Source organism: Panthera onca, chromosome E2, assembly GCF_046562875.1.
Source record: "Panthera onca isolate mPanOnc1 chromosome E2, mPanOnc1 haplotype 2, whole genome shotgun sequence".
Taxonomy (NCBI): Eukaryota; Metazoa; Chordata; class Mammalia; order Carnivora; family Felidae; genus Panthera; species Panthera onca.
This window is the reverse complement of record NC_138353.1, coordinates 46,435,255-46,462,513: the sequence shown is the minus strand read 5'-3', so window position 1 is coordinate 46,462,513 and position 27,259 is coordinate 46,435,255. Positions and strand designations below refer to the sequence as shown.

General features: G+C 34.5%; 1 long non-coding RNA gene across 1 annotated transcript; it reads right to left on the bottom strand.

The window, feature by feature from the left end:
* Positions 1-76: 76 nt before the first annotated feature.
* Positions 77-26,018, bottom strand: LOC132691341 (uncharacterized). The gene is made up of 3 exons (XR_009615693.1): positions 25,963-26,018; positions 22,358-22,421; positions 77-385 (listed from the first exon to the last, which is right to left on the bottom strand). It is a non-coding gene; the product is annotated as an uncharacterized LOC132691341 (long non-coding RNA).
* Between the last annotated feature and the right edge of the window lie 1,241 nt (positions 26,019-27,259).

Genomic DNA, 27,259 nt, shown 5'->3' with positions numbered 1-27,259 from the left:
AGAATCAACCAACTTGGGAGGCCCACACAGTTAAGTAACAAATACAAGGTTACAAAAGCCAAGCCATTCCATTTTGGTCTCGCAGAGGGACTGTCCCATAAAAGGAATAATTCTGTGGTACCATTCACATCCCAGATCTCCCTATGGGATCAAGCTAAGGCTAGACTTCTTTTGAGATCACATCTTTGCCTATCTTCTTCCTCTGCCCTTTCCTGCTTTCCTTTCTTTTGAAGAGTACTCTCTTAAAAAGTCACTGCACACAAATCTTTCTTAAGCTCTGCTTTCTTGAGGTGCTTCTCTTCTCACCTCAGAGAAGTGGTGACAGAAGTGGTCCCCGAAAGTACATCTGAGGGTGAGATTCTGGGGTTGATTCACTCACAACTGGCTGTCAAAAAGGACAAAATTAGTAGTCAGTGATTTTTGGCATGCTATAGCAGTATAACGGCTTTCATGTGGGTGGACTGAGATGGAATACATGTAGGAAATAATTCACTGGCTGATTTGTACAATATCTCCATACACTGTACAATAGCAGATGAGATTTCAGGGATGGAATCATCAAGACACAGAAGGTAACTGAAGTTAAGGATGTCAGGAAACTATGTGATTATGTTATCAGATAAGACATCTCCAATGAGTATATCGATGGCATCTAGAACAACAAAATAATACAAAAATAGGGAAAAAGACCCTCAACCTGGTATAAGCCCTTATTTATTTATTTATTTATTTATTTATTTATTTATTTATTTATTTTTAACGTTTATTTATTTTTGAGACAGAGAGAGACAGAGCATGAATGGGGGAGGGTCAGAGAGAGGGAGACACAGAATCTGAAACAGGCTCCAGGCTCTGAGCTGTCAGCACAGAGCCCGACGCGGGGCTTGAACTCACGACCGAGAGATCACGACCCGAGCCAAAGTCCGCCGCTCAACCGACTGAGCCACCCAGGCGCCCCTAAGCCCTTATTTAAAATAGAAAAGTAATTTGGAGATTGGTAGTTGACCACAAGAAAGCAAGATAGTCAGATTGTTGAAAGACAGTTGTAGTCATGGGATCATTTTTTACAGAAGATAGAGGAGTGGTGGATTATAAGCAGAAAAAAGGAAACTGAACAATACTGAGCAACCAACATCCCAGAAATGTGAATGTACAACAAGGAAGACAAAGTAGTTTCCACTCAAGAGGGATCCAGGGGTAATCAAATTCTTAAGGTAGCTCCCAATGTGAAACCAGTGCAAGAATAACTTTATAAAAAGGCTGAAGAACTAAGGTAATTTTTTCTCATAGGACAAGTTCCACAGGGCACAATGGAAAGGTTGTGGAGGAGGAAAAGCATTCAAAGATCATGAGACCAAGCACAGAGCATTACTTGGATGAAAGTTTAAGATAAAAAAAAGGACTACAACAGGGGCTAGTATTTGGATTCATAATCAAGGAAGATAGAGATATGGAACACGGTGGAATTAAGCAATGTTAGGGATACTAAAAATGCCTGTTATTGTATAAAATAGCTTGGATACAATATCTTATTACAACCTTTTGTGGTAGATAAGAAAAGCAAGACTGAGAAGCTAAATAATTTTCTCAGGGATGTACAACTATTAACAGAAGGAGTAATGATTTGTACTCAGTTCTGCTGGAATTCTAACTCTATACTTTTATCATTAGGCCCAATGGACGCTCATGATTCCAGATGCAAATTTAGTAGGAATTATAAACAATTCCTCAGTTAGGTGAAAAGCCCTGACGAGCAGATAACAATCTTTGCATGGATTATGTTGGACCCCACTAAAGGAATCCAAGTCCCAATATACTAGAAAAAAGTAGTTCATTACCCAGACTTTTTCTGTCTTGATAGAAATCATAACAGTACTTAAAGAGTAGAAGAGCTTTCTTAATGGAGCTGGCTGTGACATAAACTGGTGGCTTGGAACATTAATTCCAGAGAGAAGTCAAGAGTCATAGTTCTCATCAAGAAAGACCCTCATTTACCTTGTCGCATCAAACTAATTCTGAAGCTACAAGAAATATGTGCTTTGACTTTTTAGTTAATTGAAAAAGTCAAAAATTAAAATTTCACTTTGTGTGTTATCATGACTACTTTGTATTCTCTGTTTTGCTGTCTCATTTGTACATCCATTAGAAGTTGCCATGGGCTTAGGAGATACAAACAAAATTAATCAGTTTTCCTGCATCTAGCATCTTTGTTGGGGGAAAATTTTTGAGATTATTAGTAGAAATATGTGGTCTGTGATCACCTGTTTTTATTTAATTCCTCTGTTATACATTAAGTCATTATATTTTATTGAACATAGATTGTGTACATACACACACACAACTTAAAAATGTAACTAGTCACAGTACCATTTAGAACAAATAATTTCTACCTTCATTAAGAACAAAATAAGAGCTCATATATGTACTCAGGCTTCTATCTGGTCAATGGCAAAAGGGCAAACCCAAGCATATTGTTTCACCATATTAATTTTTAAAGTCCAATTAAAGGTAACACCTACAACCTTTCTTCTGTTGTGTTTGCCAAATATTTTTAAACATTAAACAAAGTGCTGATTGCAAGAGAAGAGGAAAGCTCTTGCTGCTACACTCTGCCAGTGATAAAATCTTTGTCCCTAGGGACATGGCAAACATTTAGTCACATGAAATGATGTATATTACACGAAAGTTCATTTTATTACAAGGGCTTCTTAATCCAAATATAACCTCATATTATTATTAGTTCTGACTTCATTGCCTCCTACAAAAGAATAGGCATCAGATTTTGAAATAAGAATATTAAACAAAAAATCTGAAATAGTCTAAACCTGAAGAAAACTGCTTTAATGAAAACTGTTACATATTCTTAACTACTCACCAATTTGTATATCTTCATAATTTAATTCTAGAAATAAGAGCTTTGTATTTTTGGGCAGACTCTCAGTTTCAGGTCGGGAAAGATATGGATCTATACCCACATGTATTTCATATTACTCACCTTAACTATAACTACCTAAATCAGTTGGGACTCTTCTGGTTAGAAATAACCAAAACTATCTCAAATTGGCTTAGCAAAATGAGGAATTTACTAAAATAATACTGGGGTGTCTTTATGGAGTGTGAGAAAGAATTATATAAAATGAAGGACAAGGCACAGTTAGAATCTATACACATTCTTTCTCAGATCCCATCTATCTCCACAGGCCAGCTTAATCCCCTATATCACTGTAGTCTGACTTTTCCCACATAAAGAAAAATATGGCTGTCTAGAGCTAGGAAGTAAACATTTCACAGCTTTAATCTTAGTCTTTCAGGCCCAAATCCAAAATTCTTAGCAAAGATTTTCACTGGCCCAACTAATGAGCTATTTATCTGTTCCTGGGCATATTCAGTATGCCTAGGTAGGTGGGAACCTGTGTCCAACTTAACAAATAGCTGGCTATTCCTGAAGTGCACATCTAGGACCAAGAGATATGTTAAACATTAGAATGGAAAGACAAAGTTCTAGAAAAGATACACTGGACACACTATCCCATAGGTGTTCTCTACTCTAAAAAGTTAAATCTCTTCCATAAGTTTATATATTAAAATTTGTTAATGTCACTATGCATTTTTTTCTGCTGGCCATATGAAAGACAGAACTTATCCAATTTTGTTTGGCATTTCTATCCACCTACACTTCTGTCACAATGTTGTAACTTCTAGATGTATTTATTTATATCCTGCCTTGTTCCAGAAAGAATTTAAGACAGTTTAAAAAAAACACTACGTAATACTAGAAAATAAATTCAAAGTGAAACAAAAGATGGAAAAACAAGGTGGAAACAGAATGAAATCAAAAATAATGAATTTATAATGTAGGGATACACATTTACTATTGGTAGGTTACAAAGTTTGCTAATAACTGTTTTTGTCACTGCCTAAGTTTTCCATTAACTTTGCCAGTTATATAATTAATAATGTACAATAGGTAGTAAACCAGTTGCTTAAGAAGTATACAATGCACACTAAAAATGTATACATATGCTTCATACATGACCAGAAAAAACTTCTGCTAAAAATCCTTACTTAGCCTGAGTTATATTCTTGATATTACACTTCATTTATTAGGGATAAAGAGCAACACTAGCAAGGGGGCAAAGTGGGAGAGTTCCTACTTTAGAAGTGTTCTGTGATATAAATTTGAGCAAAGGCTTCTGTAAATAGATGATGTGAACTCTGAGACTATTTGAGAGAACATTCATTCAGGCAGAGGAAACAGTAAGCATAAAGCCCAGAAAATGGAACATACTTGGTATTCAAGGAAAAGCAAGGAGGCCAGTGTGCCTGGAGCAGAATCAGTGACGGGTAAAATGGAGGGCATTGAGAGGTGGGACCAGACTATGAAGGGCATTATATGCCATGGGAGAGACGGGAAGCTGTTCTAAGTGCAAAGGCAAACCATTAGACGGTTTTGAGCAGAGAAGTGATATGATCTGACTCATTTTAAAAGGATGATTCTAGCTATTGTGTTGAGAACAGATTTTCAGGAGGTAAGAATGAAAGCAAGGAGATAGGTAAGAGGCTTATTAGAGAGGTGTAGATATGAGAACAAAGTATCTTGGCCTAAGCGGGAGCACAACAGGTAAAGAAAAGTAGTCACATTTGGGATATATTTTGGAGGTGGACCTGACAAGTTTTGTTGATGGACTCCATGTAGAATGAGAGAAGACTGGCAGTTGGAGAACAGTCTCCTAAAGTTGATGGAGATAAGCTTGGTTACTATACACTTCTACTAAGGTTATTTATCTTGACATCAAGAGATAAAAGATGTTAAACTGTAAATTAGGGAAATAAATATTGTCTAACTTGAAAACCCCTCAATTCCTTTTATGGTCTCAACTGCTCATGTCCAACAATAGAACTATTAATCACTACAGAGAATGTTACAAACAAAAGATAGCCTTAGTCTTACAGAGTGCCTTGTCATGCCCTCGTGTTACCTCTTCCTAAAAAGACCTGTAGTGCAATGACATAACTGAGCCCACCCTACCAAATCTTCAAAGCAGACGAAACTAGAGTCCTTCTAAGCAGATCACCTACATTGAATTTGACACACTGGCATTCCTTAAAAACTGGGACAAAAGAGGAACAAAGCTGTGAAGTTAAGTAGTCTGGAAAGGGTTAATAAATTCTCATTTTCCAAACTGGTTAATGATTAAAGGCATTTTGTAATTTGGAAATGAAGCACTTGGCTTCAAGGGGAGCTAGGAATAAAGAGGGGTAAGGAAAGCAAGGAAATCAGGTAGTTTATCTAGAACCATCAACAGTGTTATCTAAAATCTGTAGTTTAAGATGTTTTTCTAATACAGCATTTGATATTCCAGACAAAGAAAAGCTCTGAGAATTTGTTGTCAGAAGACCTGCCTTGCAAGAAATGTTCAAAGAAGTTTTTCAGGCTGAAGGAAATACCAAATCTACACAAAGAATGAAGAGCACTGGAGATGAAAAATGTGTGGGTAAACACAAAATGTATTTTTCTTCCATATCTCAATTTCTTTAAACATTGTACAGTTGGTTTATAATATAAATAAAATTTAAATTATGAAACCAAAAACACAAAGAATTGTGGGGGAAGTAAAATTATATGTGATGTAGCATAGTATCATTTGATGGCAGACTGTGATAATCTAAAGATGAACATTGTAAACTCCAGAGTAAACACTAAACATGCAATACAAAAGACAACTAATAAGCCAGTTTTTATATATTAAAAATTATCAATTAATTCAAAAGGAGGCAAGAAAGAAAGCAAAAAGAACAAAGAAAAGACAATTAGAACACAAATAACAAGATGGTAGGCTTAACCCAAAGCATATTAAAGGTTACATGTAAGTGACAAAACATTCTCACTAAAAGTCAGAAATTGTGACACAATAAAAAACAAGAACAAATATTTATAAGGGGCACACATTAAATATAAAAGTGCAGACAGGTTAAAAGTAAAAGAATAAAAAAATACCATGCAAACATTGAGCATAAAAAAGCTAAATTGGCTATATTCAGATAAGACAAAATCAACTTCAGGACAAGGAATATGATCAAAGATAAGGAAAGACATCTCTTCATGATAAAAGGTCAATTCATCAAGATGACACAACAATAGTAAATATGTATCCACCTCACAGCAAAGCTTCAAAATACATTTCAAAATACTGACAGGAATAAGATAGACAATTCCATAATCATAATTAGAAATTTTAATATCCCCTTCTCAGTAAGTTATGAAAATTAGACAAAAAAGGTAGAGAATAGAAGAACTAGAACACACAATCCTAAAATTTGTATGAAACCACAAAAGACCCCAAAGAACCAAAGCAATCTTGAAAAAGAAAAACAAAACTGGAGGTACTACAATTCCTGACTTCAAGTTATATCACAAAGGTGTAGCAATGAAAACAGTATGGTACTGGTACAAAAATAGATATATAGATCAATGGAACAGAACACAAAACCTAGAGATAAACTAAAAATTTTATGGTCAATTAATCCAGAACAAAGTAGGCAAGAATGTCCAATGGAAAAAGACAGTCCCTTCAAAAAATGGGGTTGGGAAAACTAGACAGCTATATACAAAACAGAATGCAACTGGATGATTTTCTTTCGCCACATGCAAAAGTCACCTCCAAATGGATTAAAGACCTAAATGAGAGACCTGAAACCAAAAAAATCCTAGAAAACAGCACAGGCAGTAACTTCTCTGACATTGTCTGTAGCAACTTTGTTCCAGATATGTCTCCTGAGGCAAGGGAAACAAAAGGAAAAATAAACTATTGGGACTACATCAAATAAAAAACTTATTCTGCACAATGAAGGAAAAAATCAACAAAATTATAACTCAATCTATAGAATGGGAGAAGATATTTGCAAATGATGTATCTGATAAAGTGTTAGCATCCAAAACAAAGAATTTATAAAACTCAACACTCAACAAACAAACAACCTAATTAAAAATGGACAGAAAACATGAACAGACATTTCTTCAAAGATGACATACAGATGGTCAACAGACACATGAAAACATTCTCAACATCACTCATCATCAGGGACATACAAATCAAAACTACAATGAGATATCACCTCACACCGGTCATAATGGCTAAAATCAAAACCATAAGAAATAACAAGTGTTGGTGAAGATGTGGAGAAAAAGGAACACTGTTGGTGGGAGTGCAAAGTGGCTCAGTCACTATGGAAAACAGTATGGGGGGTTTCCTCAAAAAGTTAAAAATAGAACTGCCCTATGATCCAGTAATTGCACTACTGGGTATTTTCTACAAAAATATAAGAACACTAGTTCCAAGGGATACATGTACCCCTATGTTACAACAGCATTATTTACAATAGCCGAATTATGGGAGCAGCCTAACTGTCCATGAAAGATTAATGGATAAAGAAGGTGTGATATATGTACACACACAATGGATGAGTCAACCATAAAAAATGAAATCTTGCCATTTACAACAACATGGATAGAGCTAGAAAGTAAAATGTTAAGTGAAATAAGTCAGAGAAAGACGAATACCATATGATTTCATTCATGTGGAATTTAAGGAACAAAACAAATGAACATAGGAGAAAGAGAGGGAGCAGGACAGGGAGAGGGCCAGAAGGAGAGAGAGGGAGAGGGAAAGAGAGGGAGAGGGAAGGAGAGAGAATGAGAGGGAGGGAGGGAGGGAGAGAGGGAGAGGGGGGGAGAGAGGGAGAGAGGAACCAAGAAATAGACTGTTAACTATAGAGAACTGATGTTACAAGAGTTGGGTGGGGGGATAGGTGAAATAGGTGATGGGTATTAAGGAGGGCACTAGTTATAAATAGCATTGGGTGACATATGGAATTGTTGAATCACTTTATCTTACACCTGAAACTAATATAGCACTGTATGTTAACTACACTGGAATTAAAAATTTTAAGAAAAGTAGAGAAAAGAAAACTTCAACAACCATTTTGACCAAATTAACTGTTATAGAAGAGAAAATCTTTAAGCTGCAGAATATACATTTTTTTCAAGTTCAAAAGGTACATTCACCAGTTCATATGCTGTATCTCAGTGAATACTTACAAATTACAGTAAAATTTAAATAGACTGAAATTGTACAATATTTTTCATTTGAATTGTATACTTGTTACCAAAACAGAATTAAATTAGAAATCACTTACAAAAAGGTATCTAGAAAATCCCCAAGTGTTTGCCATTAAAACAACATACTTCTAAATAACGCATAGGTCAAATAAGAAACCCCAGGAAAATCACAAAATGTTTTGAAATGAAGAATAACAAGAACACAATATTTGAAAGATTTAGAATGCAGCTAAAGTAGTGTTTGAAGGGAAATTTATAGCTCTAAAAGCTTTCATTAGAAAAAGAAAAGGTTTAAAATCAATTATCTAAGCTTCTAGAGTAAAAACAACAAATAAATAAGAAAAACTCAGGGTGCCCAGCTGGCTCAGTCAGTACAGCATGTGACTCTTTATCTGAGGGTTGTGAGTTCAAGGCCCACGTTGGCTGTAGAGCTTACATGACAAAAATAAATAAAACAGAATAATTTTTTTTAAAAAGTAAAAAACAAAAAACACCCAAAACCCCACAAATTTAAACCAAGAAAAGCAGAGAGTAGGAAATAATGGCTATATGACTGGAAATCACTCAATTAGAAAAACAGAGCACTAATAGAGAAAAACAGTAAGATACACATACATTTTAACGTAGCAATTACTAGACATACATACACAAAATCACCATCATATAATGATCTCTATCAAAACAGAATTAATTAAAAAAAACTACAAATAACTTAAATGTTAGAAATGAAGGATCTGGTTACATAAAGTCTACATAATAGCATGATGTGTTTTCTTTAAAATGTGGCAGCTTTACAGGTACTAACATGGCATGAACTGAAATGTCTTGTTAAGTTATAAAAGCAAAGTGTACAACAATATATAAAGGATACTATCATAAGTGCAGGTGTGTGCTTTTTAAAGAATGTATGTGTGTGTGTTATGTATTTAAAAAAAATTTTTTTTAACGTTTATTTATTTTTGAGACAGAGAGCGACAGAGCATGAACGGGGGAGGGTCAGAGAGAGAGGGAGACACAGAATCTGAAGCAGGCTTCAGGCTCTGAGCTGTCAGGACAGAGCCCGACGCGGGGCTTGAACTCAAGAACCGCGAGATCATGACCTGAGCCGAAGTCGGATGCTTAACCAACTGAGCCACCCAGGCTCCCCTAAAAAAATTTTTTTTAACGTTTATTTATTTTGAGAGAGAGAGTGAGAAGGGAGACAGAATCCTAAGCAGGAATGTATGTGTGTGTTATGTATTTTTATATATTTACATATACATATAACATCTGTGGAAAAACACACCAGAAACTGGTGCTAGTGGTTGCTTCTGGAGAGGAGGCCTGTGTGGTTTACATATAAAGGTAGTATTACATTTCCATGAATACTATTTTTCCCTTTCAAACTTAATACTGTCTAAACATTCCCTATTTAAAAAATATTTTAACCACAAAAAATAAAGGTAATAAATAGGTATAATAAAACAAAAAGGACTGGAGTCAGAGGTCCTTGGTAGGTTATATAGACAGCTTGGCTTTCTATATATGCAGTCTCCTTTGAGACAGCAAGCCCTTGTTTATCTAGATAGGACAACGAAGAAACAAAGAGTTTCTGTGGTCTTTTTCTCTTTACCCTTACAGTTGTGTCTAAAGCAAACATGGCAGGAAGCCTTTGCTATATACCTAAAGGGATTAAAAAGGTACAGATGGACAAGCTCACAGGAATCCCCCTTTACTACTAACGTAGCCCAAACTCAGGCATCGTTTTTTGAGCCTGCAGATTCCATCTAAGCAACCGTGTATCCTTTGCTCTCTATCTCTGATGAAGACAAAAAGAAATGTTGCAGTAATTGCTTCATGACCACATACATACATACACAGGGTAGTCACAAAGCTAGCAGTCAGAAATTGCTACTGTAGTGTTTCCCTATGTCCAGAACCCAGGTAAAGACAGTTTTCAGGAAGGGAAATAAAAATATTTACTATTCATTGGATAAAATATTTGAATTCTCAGATTTTAAAATTAAAGTTACCCTCTATGTTTAGAACTATGGGGACAGTGTGACTTTATGTACAGCTCTTTAAACAGCCAGTTTCTATTCTATCTTCTAGAATAAGTTTCCCTCTCTGATTTTATTACTTTCTTCTAAAACAAGGTAATTTTGGGGGTGTGTGTGTGGTTTAAATTTCTATTTTAATAAATTTTATCAGTCTTGGTTCAGCATATTTTATAAAAGACTATAAACACTGAGTTACTATTTAAATAGATCTTTGTATAAAGCACCTAACTTGTCTTATTAAAATGACCCACAAAACAAATAATCCTGGTTTGATTTATTTGTTCTAACAGTGCCATTGATATAGAAAAAGTGATGTGATTGAAGTCAGTATTTGGAATTTATCTTATGAATTCTAAGGTATTTCATGAAGTGCTCCATTTAAATGTCCATTGATTTTCTTTACCCATGGGTAAAACTATTATACTCTTTTCGGGCAAAGCAGTAATTAGTTCCTTTAGACATGTACATAAGCGTTACAGTAGTAGAGAGCAAAAGTAGATATGCATCCATGCATCACTCCTTGAAACATGCAAATGGGTTGATATTTAGCTCAAAGAAGGAAAAACATCACTTGAATTAGTTTAAATTTGGGAAAGGATAAATCCACAACCAGAGAAAGCTAAACCAGACTTCTAATTCAATGAAGAAAATCCTTCAGTTTACTTCTAGACAATAGCAACTAACCAAGCAAAAAAGTGACTTTTGCCTTTCTTCTTTATCTTCAGTGTCAAAGCTAAAGAGAAAATTTTTGTGTAAATCCAGCCTTATCTTGGTTTAAGGAATTTGTAATACACCATATGTAATTTAGGTTGTCAATTGCTTATCATTTATTCATTTTGCTCAAGTGTATGAGAAGTGGGGCTATGGGTGAATGAGGCAAAATGCCCAATTCATATACCCAATGTCATGGTAGCAAAATTCCCAATGTCAATGGTAGCAAATTCCATTTAACCTAGTTAAAATAATTAACTCAATTATTTCTCATATGACATGAAAATGTCAGTGAGGAAATGTACATGATTAAGATCAAATCTCCTTCATTTGAAAAGTTTATACCTTTCTCTCTCTAGAACTTTCTCAGAGAGAAAAATAGTATGGGTTCCAAAGATAGAATGTTTTAGTAAGAACCGAGGAGAAAAAGAAGAACTGTCAATACTATATGTAGAAAGACCTTCTTTAGAGACAACTTGCTACTAATACAAAAAAACAAAACAAACCCTACTGCTTTAATAAAAAGCATTGATCTATTCACATTATAAACCACATATAGCAATACTTAATATTGCTCACAGATACATAAACATGGTGGAAATATAAAAACATATATTAGAATGAAAACACTGGATTTGTAAAACAGTAAAGAAGGAGGAAAGGAAGAGAATGAGATAGGAGAGGAACACAGTGGGAAGAGTAATTGTATTCACAATGCTTAATTGGAGGAGAAAGAGCAACAGCAGGAAATCAGGTATAGTGCTAATATTTCACAAAGCTGAGATTAAGTCCATAGGTGTTCATTATATTTTTCTCCATTCTTATCTGTATATTCAAAATATTTCATAATAAATACCATTTATAATAGCAACAAAAACATATATGCTACCAATACAGCAAAAACATGCAAAAGATTTATGAAAAAATTGTAAAACTTTATTAAAAGACAGTAAGAAAGATATAAATAAATGGAGAGATAATAAAACATGTCTATGGATAGAAAGATTCTGTATTTTAAAGAGAGCAGTTCTCCCCCAAATTAATCTATAAATTAAGAAATTTTAATAGATTTTTCCTTGAATTTGACAGGTGATTATAAAATATATACGAAAAAACAAAAAGCAAAAAATGGTCAATACACTCATGAAGAAGAACAAGTTGGGGAACTGTTTTACTAAAAATCTTTTTCTAATACCAACACTTATTACAGCCAAGATAAAGACACAATGGCAGTAGCACAGGGATCAATGAGAAAAAGAACACAGAAACAGACTCATCTATTATGAAAACTTCATTTATAACACAGCTGGCACTGATGATAAATAAGGAAAGGTTATTAGACTAACCAGTCCCATGGTGGGGCAGTTGGGTTTCAATATGGAGAAAAATGAAACTGGTTCCCTATTTCTCACTATACAGTGAATCACTTCCAGGCAGATTACAGTCATAAAAGTGAGAGACAAACTACAAAAGCTTTAGAAGACAATTCGTAACAAAAATTTTATAATATTAAAGCAGGGAAGGATTTCTTCAACAAAAGACCAAAAGCACTATTAAAAATAAAAAACAAAGGGGTGCCTGGGTGGCTCAGTCGGTTGAGCATCCGACTTCGGCTCAGGTCATGAGTTCAAGCCCCACGTCGGGCTCTGTGCTGACAGCTCAGAGCCTGGAGTCTGCTTCAGATTCTGTGTCTCCCTCTCTCTCTGCCCCTCCCCTGCTCATGCTCTGTCTCTCACTATCTCAAAAATAAATAAAAAAATAAATAAATAAAATAAAATAAAATGAAATGAAATGAAAAACAAAGATTGATAACTGGATCATATTAAAATTAAGAAAATTTGTAAAACAAAGCATAGTAAAAAACTTTTAAAGATAAGCCACACAACATAAGAAAATGTTTGCAATATGTATAAATCTAATAGTAAAGGATTTACATTTAAAATATATAAATAATTCCCCAAATCAACACAAAATGACAAACACACAGAAAAGTTAGCAAAAGAGAAGAGCTCTTCAGAGAAAACACAAATGGCTGGTAGACATATGACAATATTATGAGTTAACTGCAAATTAAAACCAAAAGATACCATTTCAGACTTGTAAGACTCATTAAATAATGACAATATTAAAAAATCCTAACAAATCTAAGTTCTGCCAGAATGTGAAACAAGAGGAATTCATGCATACTGCTAGTGAAAGCAAAAGCCAGTATAGGCACTTTGGAAAATAAGTTTGGTGTTTCTAATAAAGCTGAACAAGCACTTATTATTCTCTGACTCAGTAATTCCATTCCTAGGTGAACACAGCCTAGAAAATACAGCCTAGATGAATGTGTACATCATTTACCTATATAAAAATTTTCTTAGCAGCATTGTTTGTAAAAGCATAAACCATAAAAAAGCCTCATTTTCCGCCAATAATGAAATGGATAAATGTTATACAGCAGTGGAAATGAAAAGGAAACTGTAGCTACATTCATCATGAGTGAAATTTACAAACATAATTGTATACTTAAAGCAGCATGGGATACATACAAGATGCTTCTGAACATATCAAGTTCAAAATCAAGCAAAACTGAAGACTGTATCCATACATAGATAACTTCTAAAGGAAAGCAATAGACTCATTCCAACAAAATTCAGGATGGTAGGTTAACTCTGAGGAAACAAAGGTGATATAACAGGGGACTGACACAAAGGTGCTTTTAAAATACTGGTATGTCCTTTTTCTTTTCTTTCTTTTTTTTTATATTTATTTGGGGGGGGGGCGGTGAGGAGCAGAGAGAGAGAGGGAGACAGAGGATTCAAAGTGGACTCTGTGCTGAGAGAAGAGAGCCCCACGCGGGTCTCAAACCCATGAATTGTGAGATCATGACCTGAGCCAAAGTCATATGCTCAACCAACTGAGCCACCCAGGTGCCCCTGGTATGTCCTATTTCCTAAATTGGGTAGTATGTATGTATGTGGATGTTTTTCTATTACTCTTATAGTCACATATCGATGTTTTATTCTCTTTTATATGAACAAAATATTTGATTATTTTAACAACCACTTAAAAAAAAAGTCTGATGTCAATAAAGGCAACTCAAAGACATTTCATTCGCCCTGGAAGATAGTGGTAGCAGAACATTTAAGAGGGAATTTAAATTTATGAATGTCCAAAGAGCCAATGGGAAGAAAGAGAACTAATAAAATAATAAAGAGATCATAAAATAGAAAAATATTAAAATGAACTGGGCATGAAAAATGGCTGTTGTAATTTTAATCCATTTATATGAGTAAATAGTTCACTAGACAAAGCTAAGGAGAGAATTAGTGAATTCCAAAATTAGGGTAAAGAAATCTCCCAAAGGGCAATAAGAGAAATAAAAAGGGAGTATATGAATGAGAAGTCAGTAGAAATGGAAGATAAAATACAGAGTTCTAACATAATAAGAAGCACCAGGAAAAAAGTACAGAAAACTCAAGTAGCAGCATATGAACAGATAATAGCTGAGAATGTTCCAAACACAGAAAAATACTAATTGCCAGAGTATAAACTCCTACCGAGCATCATGTAGGAGTTAAAAAAAAAATCACACTCTGACCCACATTGTAATGAAACCATAGAGCATTAAGGAAAAAAGAGAAAAACAAGAGCTACTTTCCAGAAAATACATTATCTACAAAAAAAAAGTACTATCAGATTAACAGATGTCTCATTAATAACAAATATTACTAAAATGTGGAGCACAGAATAAATGCAAACTTAAATTTCATCATATAAGTAAGAGGGTGAGGAGAAAGTATTTTCAGACATATAGAAATGAAAATTTTACTATCCACAGCCTTTGTTGGAAGCAATATTAAAGATGTACTCTAAGAAGAAGAACATCAAACCCAAGAGGAAACAGTGAACAAAGCCAAAATGAGCAAGGATATTAATGTGATATGTTAGTGATTACAGATAATTACTGATTATAAAATCATTATAAGAATCTGTGTGTTTAAAAACTTGTGTGATGTGACAGTACAGTGTACAGAGTGTAAACTCTAATACCAGACTAAGTCTGAATATGAACCAAAGTTCTCTCTGAAACTAAAGTATAACTTGATTAAAGAACATTTATGACATCAAAGAAATGTGATTTATATTGTCTTTGTTGATCAAGTGTTATCTTTAAAAGATGAACAAGAAAAGCACAAAACAAGGGCTGAAAGGAGAACTGAGATTTTCAGACCAGTTTAACTTTTGTTAAAAATCTTAAGCAAAAGATACTCAGAAAAATAATCTTCACAGTGCTGAGGAAAATTTTTCATGGCTAGTTTAGATAACCAACCAGAAAGTAAATGTCTTGCAAAAACTACTTCTATCTCTAAAAATCTTCTGGTAGTGGGGCGCCTGGTGGCTTAGCTAGTTGAGCATCTGACTCTTCATTTGGTCTCAGGTCATGATCCCAGGGTCATGGGATCCAGCCCCATGTCGGGCTCTGAGCTGAGCATGGAGCCTGCTTAAGATTCTCTCTCTGTCTCCCTCTGCCCCTACCCCCTGCTTGTGCTAAAAAAAAAAAAAAAAAAAAAAAAAAAGAATCTTCTTCTGATAGAAATGCTGCAAAACACAAGAGAGATGGACAAAAGAATAAAATTGTTGTTTTGGAAACAGCTGGCCCATTAGGCCAGGAAGGGAACTAAAATCATGGGTTGGTGAAGTTGACAAATTTCTTTTAATTGCATATGGTAACAGGAGCCGTAGCACATGATTTAGGTCTTGCCTGATTTCTTTGGGTCAGGGTCGAAAACTATGCAATTCAATTATATTCTTAGGTCTATAAGTATTTAAGTGCTTCCTACATGTGCAGGTCTTTAACAATTTACAGTGAAATGTTCTTATCTAAAATCACCTCCTTCCCATCATTTTACAAGCCCTCCAACCCCTTTAGATTCCTAAAGGATGGCCACCAAGCTCACTCTTGCACTGTCTAGACAAGGAGTTCAATTTCAAACACAATGGGTCTTTCTTTGGGTTCCACTCAAAGATTTCACCAAAGGCTGTCACTTGGCAAGCAATACCTTACTGCTTTCTCACTAGAATCTCTCCTTATTATGTGTCATTTCTATTTTATTGTTAATAACTATTATTTCTCAGGCTTTGGTTATTTTGCTCCATTTGCACTCTAAGTATTTTTCTTTCATTATTTTGGGAAGGTTTACTGAAGTCACAGTATTTTCATCATGCATTCATTCAACAAATAAATACTGGGAAATTACCCTATACCAGGCTCTGTCCTGGTCAGATCATACGTTTCTGCTCAAAACCTTCTTAAGGCTTCTCATCTCATTCTGAGAAAAGCTCACGTTTTTAGTTGATCTACAAGCTCACCTTCCCTCCATCCTCCACAGTCTCTCTGACCTTCTGTCTGTTACTCTCACTCACTCCATTGCATACACTGACCTGATTCTTGCTGTTCCTCTTTACAGGAGAGTCATATTCCCACCTTAAAAACTTTGTGTTTAGTGTTCTGTCTGCCTGGACCATTCTTTCCCCAAATATCCAGATGATTCCCTCCTTCACTTCTCACTTGACTCAATTGACACCAAAGACTTCTTTGGCCTTACATTAGGTTACGTTCTCAGTCTCAATCTTTCACTCTTCTCCAACAGTATTACATATCCACACTCTGACCTCATAGTGGCCAGGATGTACTCCTCTGCCCCTAGATATTAGGCCTGACCAGATGATTTGTCTAGGTTATTGCGAAGTTAAGAGACACGGTTCAAGCAGACTTAAAATGGCTTGCACTTCCAGGCCTGGTCTCACGTACTCATACTTTTTGCCATTGAATATAACATCATCTGGTATTCCACTGATGCCAGAAAAATGCGAGACACATGAAACATACCTGAAACTCAGCCATAAAGTGCAACCAAATCTAGCCAGGATCATTTGAACAGTGGAAAACCCACAGATAAAGTCTGGTGTTGTGACTCACTAATTTTTAGGTGGTTTCTTATACACATTACTGTGAACATAGCAAATAGAAACTGAAAACTGTCAACATCCAGGTGATCCTCATCTCCTTTTCTTATTTTTCTTCATAGGACTTTAAGTACTCTATATTTTACTTCTTTGTGTTTTATCTATCCTCCTACATACACACACATGTACACACACATATACAAATAAAATCTCCATGAAGGAAATAATTTTTGTACATTCTGTTTATTGTTATTATCTGAGCACAAAAAAATAGGATCTGGCACAATGCAGAATGAATAAGTAAATAAGACAAAGTCCCCGAACTCAGGACCTTACATTTTAGTGGGGAAAAAAACAGTTAACAAGTATACAAACCATAATATTTAGATAGTATGAGTGTCATGAGGAAAATAGAGGAACGGAATAGAAAATATTGGAGTATAAATAGGAAGAGCAGAATAGATGATAAAAAAGTTGCCAAGAGGAGGTGTCATGTAAGCTGAGTGCTGACTAAAGAGTTCTGCATGCATCTAAGAGAAGACCATTCTAGGCAAAGGGAACTGAAAATGCAAAGACACTGAGGCAGGAGCAATATTTTCGTCCAACAAATTTCAACAGAAACAAAGTTTAGAGTGATAGGAGATAAGAAGTAGACAAACACCTGATCCCAAAGGCTTCACTGGCTCTGTATAGTCTTTGGATTTCATTCTAATTATAGCTGAAAGCCTTTGGAAAGGTTTATGCAGGGAAATAACTTATTTTTAAGGTCTTTAAAGGGGCAAGAAGGGAAGCAGGGAGATGAGTATGGTCATCAGGCCCAGGGGAGAGGTAGTGGCAGAATGGGTGAGGTATTTGGGATATCTTTTGAGGATAAAGCCAGTAGGATTTACTGAATAGATGTGATATATAAGAGAAAGAGAGGCATCTGGAGGATCATGAGAGAGGAATCAAGGATGACCCCTTGTTTCTGGTTTGAGCAATTTACCAAATAGTAGTTTTGTTAATTGAGTTGTACATTTATTGATCAACTTCTCTGTACAAAGCACTGCTACACACACAATTCAGGTATCTGTTCTGAAAAACATTTATGCCTTTACGAGTTGCTAAAAAGAATCAAAAGTTTCACTGCTATCTGGATACTACTGGACTCCATGCAGACAAAAAATAACTAAATCCATGGCAGATGTTATTAGTCTTTGAATTAAAAGAATCCTGCATTTATTTGTTTGGTTTAGTTTGATGGGGGGAGCTATGTGAAAATTAAAGATCCTTACCTCATACACCAGTTGTGTTTTTTAAAATGTGGGGGAGAGGTGCCTGGATGGCTCAGTTGGTTAAGTATTTTAGTCTTGTTTTCAGCTCAGGTTATTATCTAATGGTTCATGGGATTGAGCACCACATCAGGTTCTGCACTGACAATGTGGTACCTGCTTGGGAGTCTCTCCCTCTTCCTCTCCCTCAAAAATAAATAAATAAACATTTAAAAAATAAATTAATTAATTAAAAAAGGGAGGAGAAGACATATGTGAATCAGTTTGAGTATACATTTTTAAAATTTTTAGAAGAAGAAAAAAGAGACTAACATCAGCTGTTCCCTATTTTGTGGTAGTGGGGTAGAAAGGCATTTAAGTGGAAGAATGGAGATGTGATAGGAAAGGGAGGTTTTCACAGATTTATAGATTTACACTTTGACATTTTGAGAATGTATTGGATATTTAAAAAAAAAAAGGAAAATATAATTTAAAAAAATTCTCACCTTTCCAGATTCCCCTCACAGCTAGTAGTGATCAAATGACAGTCCTAGCAATAAGACTTATAAGTTCCTGAAGAGGGCTTCTCCTCCCTGATAAACACAAGTCTAGCAAGATGAATTTTTTCCTTAGCTATCTCTCCCTTTTTCTTACCTGGAATGTAGATATAATGCCTGCATTTTGACTAAAAACAAAACAAAACAAAAACAAATACAAAAAAACAAAGCTGCAAACTAAAGATGAAAGAATAGGAAGTTGCCAGAAAGAACCTAGGTCCTTGATGACTTCCTCAAGTAGGTGAACAGCTCAGAACTGTCTACACCTGGGCTACTTATTTTATGAGAAAATACTGGCTTAATCTATGGTAGTTTAGATAAAGTTATTTTGCTTTTTTTTTTTTTTAGATAAAATTATAATTGATATAGTCTTGCAATGTACTTAAAGTCTGTACTATAATGCAAAGGAGGCAAACAGGTGGTCATGATGAAAGTAAATGATGTCATAAGGAACATAATGTCATTAAGGCACTTTTAAGTTAACTTCTCAGAACACTATTAACAAGTAATCATAACTTCCAAGTATCATAATTATCCATTTTGATATATGTTTGGATTTCTGGGATCCTCATATAAGTAATGTGAAAGTATTCCCCACTGATTTTTTATCGTATATAAGTCATAGGAAGAGACTGTGAAAAGCACAGAGGAGAGGATCTAAAGAGAATTCTAGTTCTTGGTCATGTTTAACCATAACCTTTAGGTATAGTTCAGGATTTAATATAAAATTATTAATACTGTAATTTTAAAGTATGCATCAATAAATAGACTTTTAAAAATTACAAACCCTCAAGTTCTACTATTTTAACTACAAAGGGCTATTTTAAGAAGATGGTAATATTATATTTTATGAAAAATATATTTTAAGAATTAAGCTCACAATATGAATTATTCTTATGTTCATGTTTCATTTACTGCTTTTAATTTCTTTTATAGGATGCTATATTCCTAAAGCACTTATAAGAAAAGAAAACACTTAGAGACATCCTTTCAACTATACTCTGCCTTGGAATGGAATATGTCATTCAGTGTAACATATATTTTGGCCCTTCTATATATAACACTACAGATAGAAAAAGAAACATTTTTGAGAAACAGAGCTAGTGTGAAATCAAATATTGCAGTGATAATGCAGCACATTTCCTTCTAACTAAAAATAGAAATAAATTTTATTACGAAGATATTGAGTCATCTTTCTAAATCAGACTATCACATGGACAGAATATTGCAAAAACTTCAAAACACTGAACTGATGTAGAAAAAAATTTTCAAATATTTGGATAAGAAAGAAAAGTAGGATTCCTGTGCTACTCTAAAGTATACTTACTTATAACAGGTTGATCTTAACTATTAAGACTTGTCTGCGGAATTAATTTCCATGAAACTGACCAAATAATGGCAGAAAGTTTTGAATAAGCAAAAAACTTGCTTATCCAGGAGCACAGATTATTTCTCTGCTGCAAGTAGCCATGTCAAAAGGTTACCATCTGACAATTCTGCAGAAGATTTTTATACAGTTGAAAATTAGATGTTCTACAGGTTAAGCGTCCGACCTCGGCTCAGGTCATGATCTTGCAGTTTGTGAGTTCGAGACCCACATCGGGCTCTGTGCTGATGAGCCTGGAGCCTGCTTCAGATTCTATGTCTCCCTCTCTCTCTCTCTGTCCCTCCCCCACTCACGCTCCCTCTCCCTCTCCCTCTCTCTCTCTCAAAAATAAACATTTAAAAAACCTTAAAAAAAAAAAAAGAACATTAAAAACATTAGATGTTCTAAGAAGTTAATAAAACTAGGTAGTCCAATCCAGGCAGGACTGCAATCCAGGGAATCATTTAATAAAAACTTAGTGGTATAAAAAAATATAGGCAACCCAGATTTTATCTCTTACAGGTAAAGAAAGACTAAATTCAATACAAAACACTTTAAAATCTTGATTAAAAATCCCAGAAAATAGTAAAAGTTTATTAACTACGAAATGAGTGTTCTTTGAACAGTTTGTTGGGGAAGATTTTTGTTTTGCTGTTTGTTTTTCTTCCTGAGCTTTGTGGTTACGAAGTTTTTCCTGGGCTGATTCAGTCACATACACAAACTTATCACCATTTTGGAAGAACAGTACAAATGCTCTAAGTAAGACTATTCAAGTGCCATTTTGATGAAGCCATTTTTAAGAAAATCCAGGTATGAGCTTTCATTAAGTGAAGTGAATAGCTACTGGGGGAAAAAAAAACCTGCATGCCGTAATTGTCATACCTATGCTGGATGACAAATCCTGAAAACAATTTCATTAATTGTAATGCAATACATACCATATTCCTCAGAAGTTCCATATGATACATATTTGTCATACATTTCATTCTCCTAATGTGTAGTTTCTCAAATTTGGTAGTCAGAGGAATATGTAATGATGAAGAAAAAAACCAATACTGAAGAAACCTAACAACCCTGCTCCTCTGTTTCCATAAAAGTTCCAATCCATAGCCTCTGAAGCAGAACTCCATATTTACTATCAGACTCAACTTCTACACTTCAGCTTCTTAGTTTTTCATAGTTTAAAGCCAAAGAATGGCCAATATCCTTAAATCTGTAGGTGTAGGAAGCCACTGGAAAAGGTAATTTAAGTCCCGATTTCAGTCACCTCTATGAGAATATACACAAGAGATGTCACAAATTCCGAGTTAGTACTGTTTCACTACCCCTTGTGCTTAAGTCATTCCTGAGTAGTAACTGAAAGAACACAGAAAGGCGCATTAACTCTTTCAAGCCACTTGGGAACTCTATGATGTACAGCTACTGAAAGGCACTAAGTATGCCCCTAAGTGCATGACTTAACTATCTCAAGTCACTCAAGCACTAGGAAGGAAACACTTCATTGTTGTTTAACATTACCTACTAAATTTTGCTGCTTTTTAAACTGGGTCTCTGCAGTTATAGGAGTTGATACTCAAATGGAAATATATATCAAAGGAGTTACTAAGTCTCAGAAAACAATAAAACTATCAGCCAACCATGAAGCTCAACAATGTATCATCTTGATAATGAAATCTTAGATATTTGCATGTGAAACGAAACCACTGGTTTAAACTGAGTGTGACACTGACTGTTTTAAAAACTGAAGAGATCTCTACCTATATCAATAGCTATATCTGACATACAGTATAACATAGGAGAAATGAAATAAGTAAATATTTCATAAAGCATTGAATATATGTACAAATGTGATTAGAAGACACAGACTGTGAGATCAGATATCCATCTTAAAATTTCAGTGCTTTGGTGGTTAAAACAGTAAGAGAAAAACAACATTGTTTTGCTTTTAGAAACCTGTTTCTAATCAACTGAGCTACTCCTATGGGGTCAAATAAAAATGATTAGCTTATTAAAAGCATAGCTTTGCTATTTAATAAGCAAAAATGATTGAAAATTCTGCTCCAGATCCTGATAATTTTAGTGTTTCTAGTTAAGCTTGCAAAATTGCATTCATTATTAGTGTCTAGATTCATTAACAATTCAATTTATAGATATTAATGCTTATAATGCATGCTTCACTTGCCAAAACTTGAAGAGAAATTGTTTCAATTAGCTTTCATGGATCATGAATCCTACCGGCTGGGTATTTTTAGACAAAAGATACAAACACATCCCCAAGCAATGCTAATGCACAGCTGGGACTCGTGTGTAAGGTCACTTGAGCTAACAGTTTAAAAGGAAAAACAGTAAATGAGTTTTACCCATATGAGCAAGACAGGAACAGTCTTCTGTTTCCAACCAAGTATTTGAAAGGCATATACACACCTTAAGGAAAATGGCAACAGAATTATTTGCTTATGCAATTTCTATAAGATAAAACCAGTAGATAGATATTGGCAATCTAAACTTAGCAAGCAGTATTCAGTATATAAGACAATGTGAGAAGTCTCAGTGAGAGATCTTAAACTGACCCTGTGTAGAAAAGAAAGGGGATTTCTTAGAAGTCTTAAGCTTAACAGAAATGCAAATTCTATCACTTGCATAAAGGTCATGCTCTAGTGGTAGAAGAATAAAAAAACAGATTGATGTCCCAGATGAATCCAGTTGACCATCCAGACTTACAGATAATTATTAATTCTGCACTTCATCTTCCACTGCATACTACCAGCTCAAAGTTGCTCTTTATTGTTAGTGCCAAGGGGTACTCTTGGGGACAAAAGATATTCTTTGGAGGATAGCCACATCTTCCAGGTACACTTTTCTCACACACATCTTCACGCAAATTGAGGACACTAGCCCATTCTTGCACTTTTCATTTACTGTAGTGTACTTTAGCATAGTAAAGCATAGCATAGCATTGTATCTCCATCCCCACTGTTCATAGGTTGGAATTTAGTGGAGTATCAAGAGAATTAGGTGATTTTTAACTTAAAACTAAGAGATCATTTGTCTTCAGTAAGATGCTGGCCAACGTCACATACTGATGAACAGACTGAATAATAATTCTTGGTTGCCTCCATTCCAACCAACTCCTTAAAGGATCCCAAGAGAGAATCTTAGAAAACTTTGAAGTTAGTAGTATGAAATCAGAATAAGTTTTGAGAAGACCATGAGATTCTTGAAAAACATTCATGACATAAAGATGCAGTTGGGAAAGAGAGAGCATGAAAAGCATATATTCTTCTAAAACGAAACCGAAGTTTGGATTAAATCTTAGATATTGGTCAGAGTAACAACAAGTAACAGGCCTACAAAAAATTATTCATTGTTGCTTTTAGCCTTAATAGTGGTAGAACATCTCTCGTGATAAGTAGGAGTCTATTATAAATCGTAACTGCCACAAAAGGTATTACTCAAAAGTATCAAGATTAAAATCTTGATTTCTGCAAAAAATGTAAATATGAACAAAAGGAAATCTGATTGCCTACATAAGGTTATAAAAACTGATATATGAGAATGAATTAAATGATTATAGGAGCGGTGTGGAAAAAAAAGTTTAGAGAGAAAAGTGAAAAATTCAGTTTTTGATATAATAATTTGAAGGAAGGTCTAAAAGACTGAAAGAAAAAGGGCTAGGCTAAAAGCTGTATGTGCATGGGACTAAACACAAAAATTAATGATGTAACCTTTTTTTTTTTTTTTTTTTTACTGAGTATGACTGCAGAAAAATATGTAAAGTGCATTTTTCACATTGCCAAATTCATGACGACCAAATGACTCTGGAAAAACTACATTTTTTAAGCCAAATAGGTTGTTTAATAAAAGAAATCACCCCAGAGACAGACACACACACACACACACACACACAAAGGAATGACAAGGGCCATGGTCACTGATGAAATCATTAGCACCAACACATTACTATTCAGGTCCATAATTCATTCTTTAGTACTAGCGTCCACAGGGGCCTGGTTTGCTTTGCTACACTGAAAACAGAGGACAGCGGGGATCCCTGTTACAAGAATCTCACTTCCCCATTCTTTCATAAGCTTCCCCCAGCTCCTAAGTCTTCTGATTATTCTTTTGTCTCTCTGTGGCTAACCTATCACTTAACGTACTTCTCCCTCCCTGCTCCTCTCATACTTCTATAATGGATGTAAAGGTCAGTGACCCCCTCAGGAATAGTAGCTTTTTTCAGTGAGGGGTGTGGTAAGGTAGTCACGGGATTCCCATTACAGTTAACAGGAGTTGAGGTTGTATTCCTTCACTGAAAATCTAACCTTAAGATGCTAAGAATTATATTTTCATATAACCTATACTACCAAAGAGCCAATATAGTTAGGCTATAACAAAGAATGTTTAGAGGATGACAACATATATCAATAACAGATGAACAGAAATCCTAAGTGGCATACATTAACATTACAGAGCAGTTTGTGAAGGTGGTTAAGTATACAGATGTTTTTGAGGAAATGTGGGGTGGTAGGGAGATACTCAATATTATTTCACCCTTAAGTGCTTTTCTTATAAGGACTTCCTAGAGGCACAAAAAGGAAATTAGTTTGATATGGTATTACAAAGAATAATATAAATATTATAGCCCCATGAAGGCAGGCATAACATATTAGACTTATATACCCATGGCTACCCTAAAATAATGTCTATCACACAGTATGCCCTCAAAATTTGTTGAATTAATAGGTAAGTTATTCTTCACAATGCGGCCCAAGTTTCTTCTTATGGAAAACAAAATAACAGTAGCTTCTTTCAAGGATTGGTTGCGAGAATTAAAAGCAAGCAAGCAGATAAGATGATAACATGAGAAAGTGAAATGTAGTAACAGATACACAGCTTTCATATAAATCTAAACTTATTCCAAAATTAAAAAAAGATATCAAAGCACTTAAATGAACATCTGATATGTAGCTGGTGTGATCAACAAGTATTTCTTCATCCTCCTCTTTCAACCTCACCCACGCACTCAGAGGATCAATGATATTGATAATGACCTAGGGGACTAACCAGCTAACCAGCTAAGCAAAGTAGAGATTTGCTGGCCCTATTTGTTGGTTAGTTCTTAAAACATAAAATGGCCCTGAATTATTTAGAATATTTTCACCAGATACTACCAAAGGACTCCACCACAAACACCTCTCACTTTTTCTTCTTTACCCTCTTACAGTTTTTTGAAATTTGTTGTTCTCTCAAGCAGTACCATTGACGCTTCCTGTCATTTCTTGGTAGTGACTCTCAACATATGGTCACTAAAGCTACTGCTTTTGGAAAAGAAGAATTTGACTTTATTCAAAATTTAACTAGTTCCCAAATGTTCTCAAGCCTTAGGCCTAATATTCATGAATAGGATGCCTGCTTAAACTATAAAAATATTCATCCCCTTGAAATGCTAACAAGTGTTTCCACAGACATTTTTCAATTAATGGTGAAATAATTCTCAAAAGTCTATATTCCTATGAGTTTTGGTGAGACATTTATTCTTGCAACTGACAATTATATTTTTAAAGTTCTTTCAGAAAAAAAAGAAGTGGGAAATCTTTCTAAAAAGTAATGTTTTATTTTTTTTTTAATATCAGAAAGTTAAAAAAAAGGTTTAACATGAATGATCAACTCATCACTTTTGAAGTATATACAGAACCATTTCCTACAGGAAAACAAATATAAATACAATCATTCTCCCCATGACTTCTAAAAACTAGAAATGTGTTACCATTAAAAATTATTTTAAAACAGTTTCCTTAAAAATTAACTTAATGTTTTTAAAGAAAAATAAAACATTGATATATTCAAAATATACTTCTTTAAAGAAGCTTATAATGTATCAAATATTACTAATTTCTATCAGAGAAACAAAAGATAGTTTTTGACACTTTTTAATACTTTCAATTATTTTCTTATCATAGGAACATACCTGCATCCTTACTCACTTTCTATTCTCAGCCCAGGTCTTTACTTTATATGAAATCTGCAAAATTTAAAGAAAATAAGAAGTAAAAGTCAAACTGAAATAAACAGTTATAAATATCTTTCATGGACAAGATTGTTACAAATAAATGCCAGCTTAGTTAGGACAAAGTAGTCTTTCACTTAGTCCAGTGGTTCAGACTATGTGGTCTCATGACTTCCTTTATGCTCTTAAAATTATTGAGGCTCCAAAGAATTTATTTATGTGTTACAACAATTAATATGTACAATAATGGAAATTAAAACTAGGAACATTTTGGAGCATTTGCTTAAGTATTTTAAAACAATTAATAAGTCATTACATATTTACAACACATTTTTATAAAAATAATATTTTCCCTAGTCCAGAAACACCTATATTTGTTTCCATATGAAAATTAGATTTATATCACGAGCATCAAGGGAAAGTATTGTTTCAGAAAGAAGTGCCATGTTTATTCCCAGCTCGGGGGAGTAAAGTGTGGTAAAATGTACTAGACACCAGCATGACAAACAAAGGATCTGAGAAAACAATTTTCTCACATTTGAATATGATGTTGGATTTTTGGCAAAAGATTTTCTGGTAAAATTTTATACTCCAGTAGAAAAATTATCTAATTTCTGACTGTGATCAGAATAAGCATAACATGGCTCCTACTTGCATGCATTGGTTCTGACTTAGAACTCTAAGTCACATATGGCGTCATAATTAAAACACAGCACACCTTTTGCTCAGAGTTCTTTAGTTAGGTTGACCCTTTTGTAGGATATATTTAATATTATATGTATTAATTAAAAGATGGACTGGGGTTTCCTTCAAATTAACTAAGCCTGAAGCTACTCCACAGTATCCCTGGAGACTCTGGAGAAAAAGTGGGTCCTACATAATAACAAAAAAAAGACAAAAAAAAAAAAAACCCACCTGTGATTTTTTATCAGCAATAACCTTACACTTTGCAGAAGACAACTAGCATAGACCTCTACATAAAAAGGCAAAATTTAATGAAAGAAAGGCTACTTTCTCATTTTATTTCTAGTCAAGTAAAAGCCTTAGGTCTGTCAAGTAAAGTGGTATATACCAATCTTAAATGCATGAGTTATGCACACCATTTGTAGTAACCAGAGCTGTTACTCCCTTGTGATTTACCCAAACCTAAAGTAAGTTACTGCTGTGCAGCCAGTATTACCCCATATAACATTATAGCCTACTACTACTGATTAACAAACTTGACTGATTAGATTCTCCTTGGGTGAATGCTGAAATG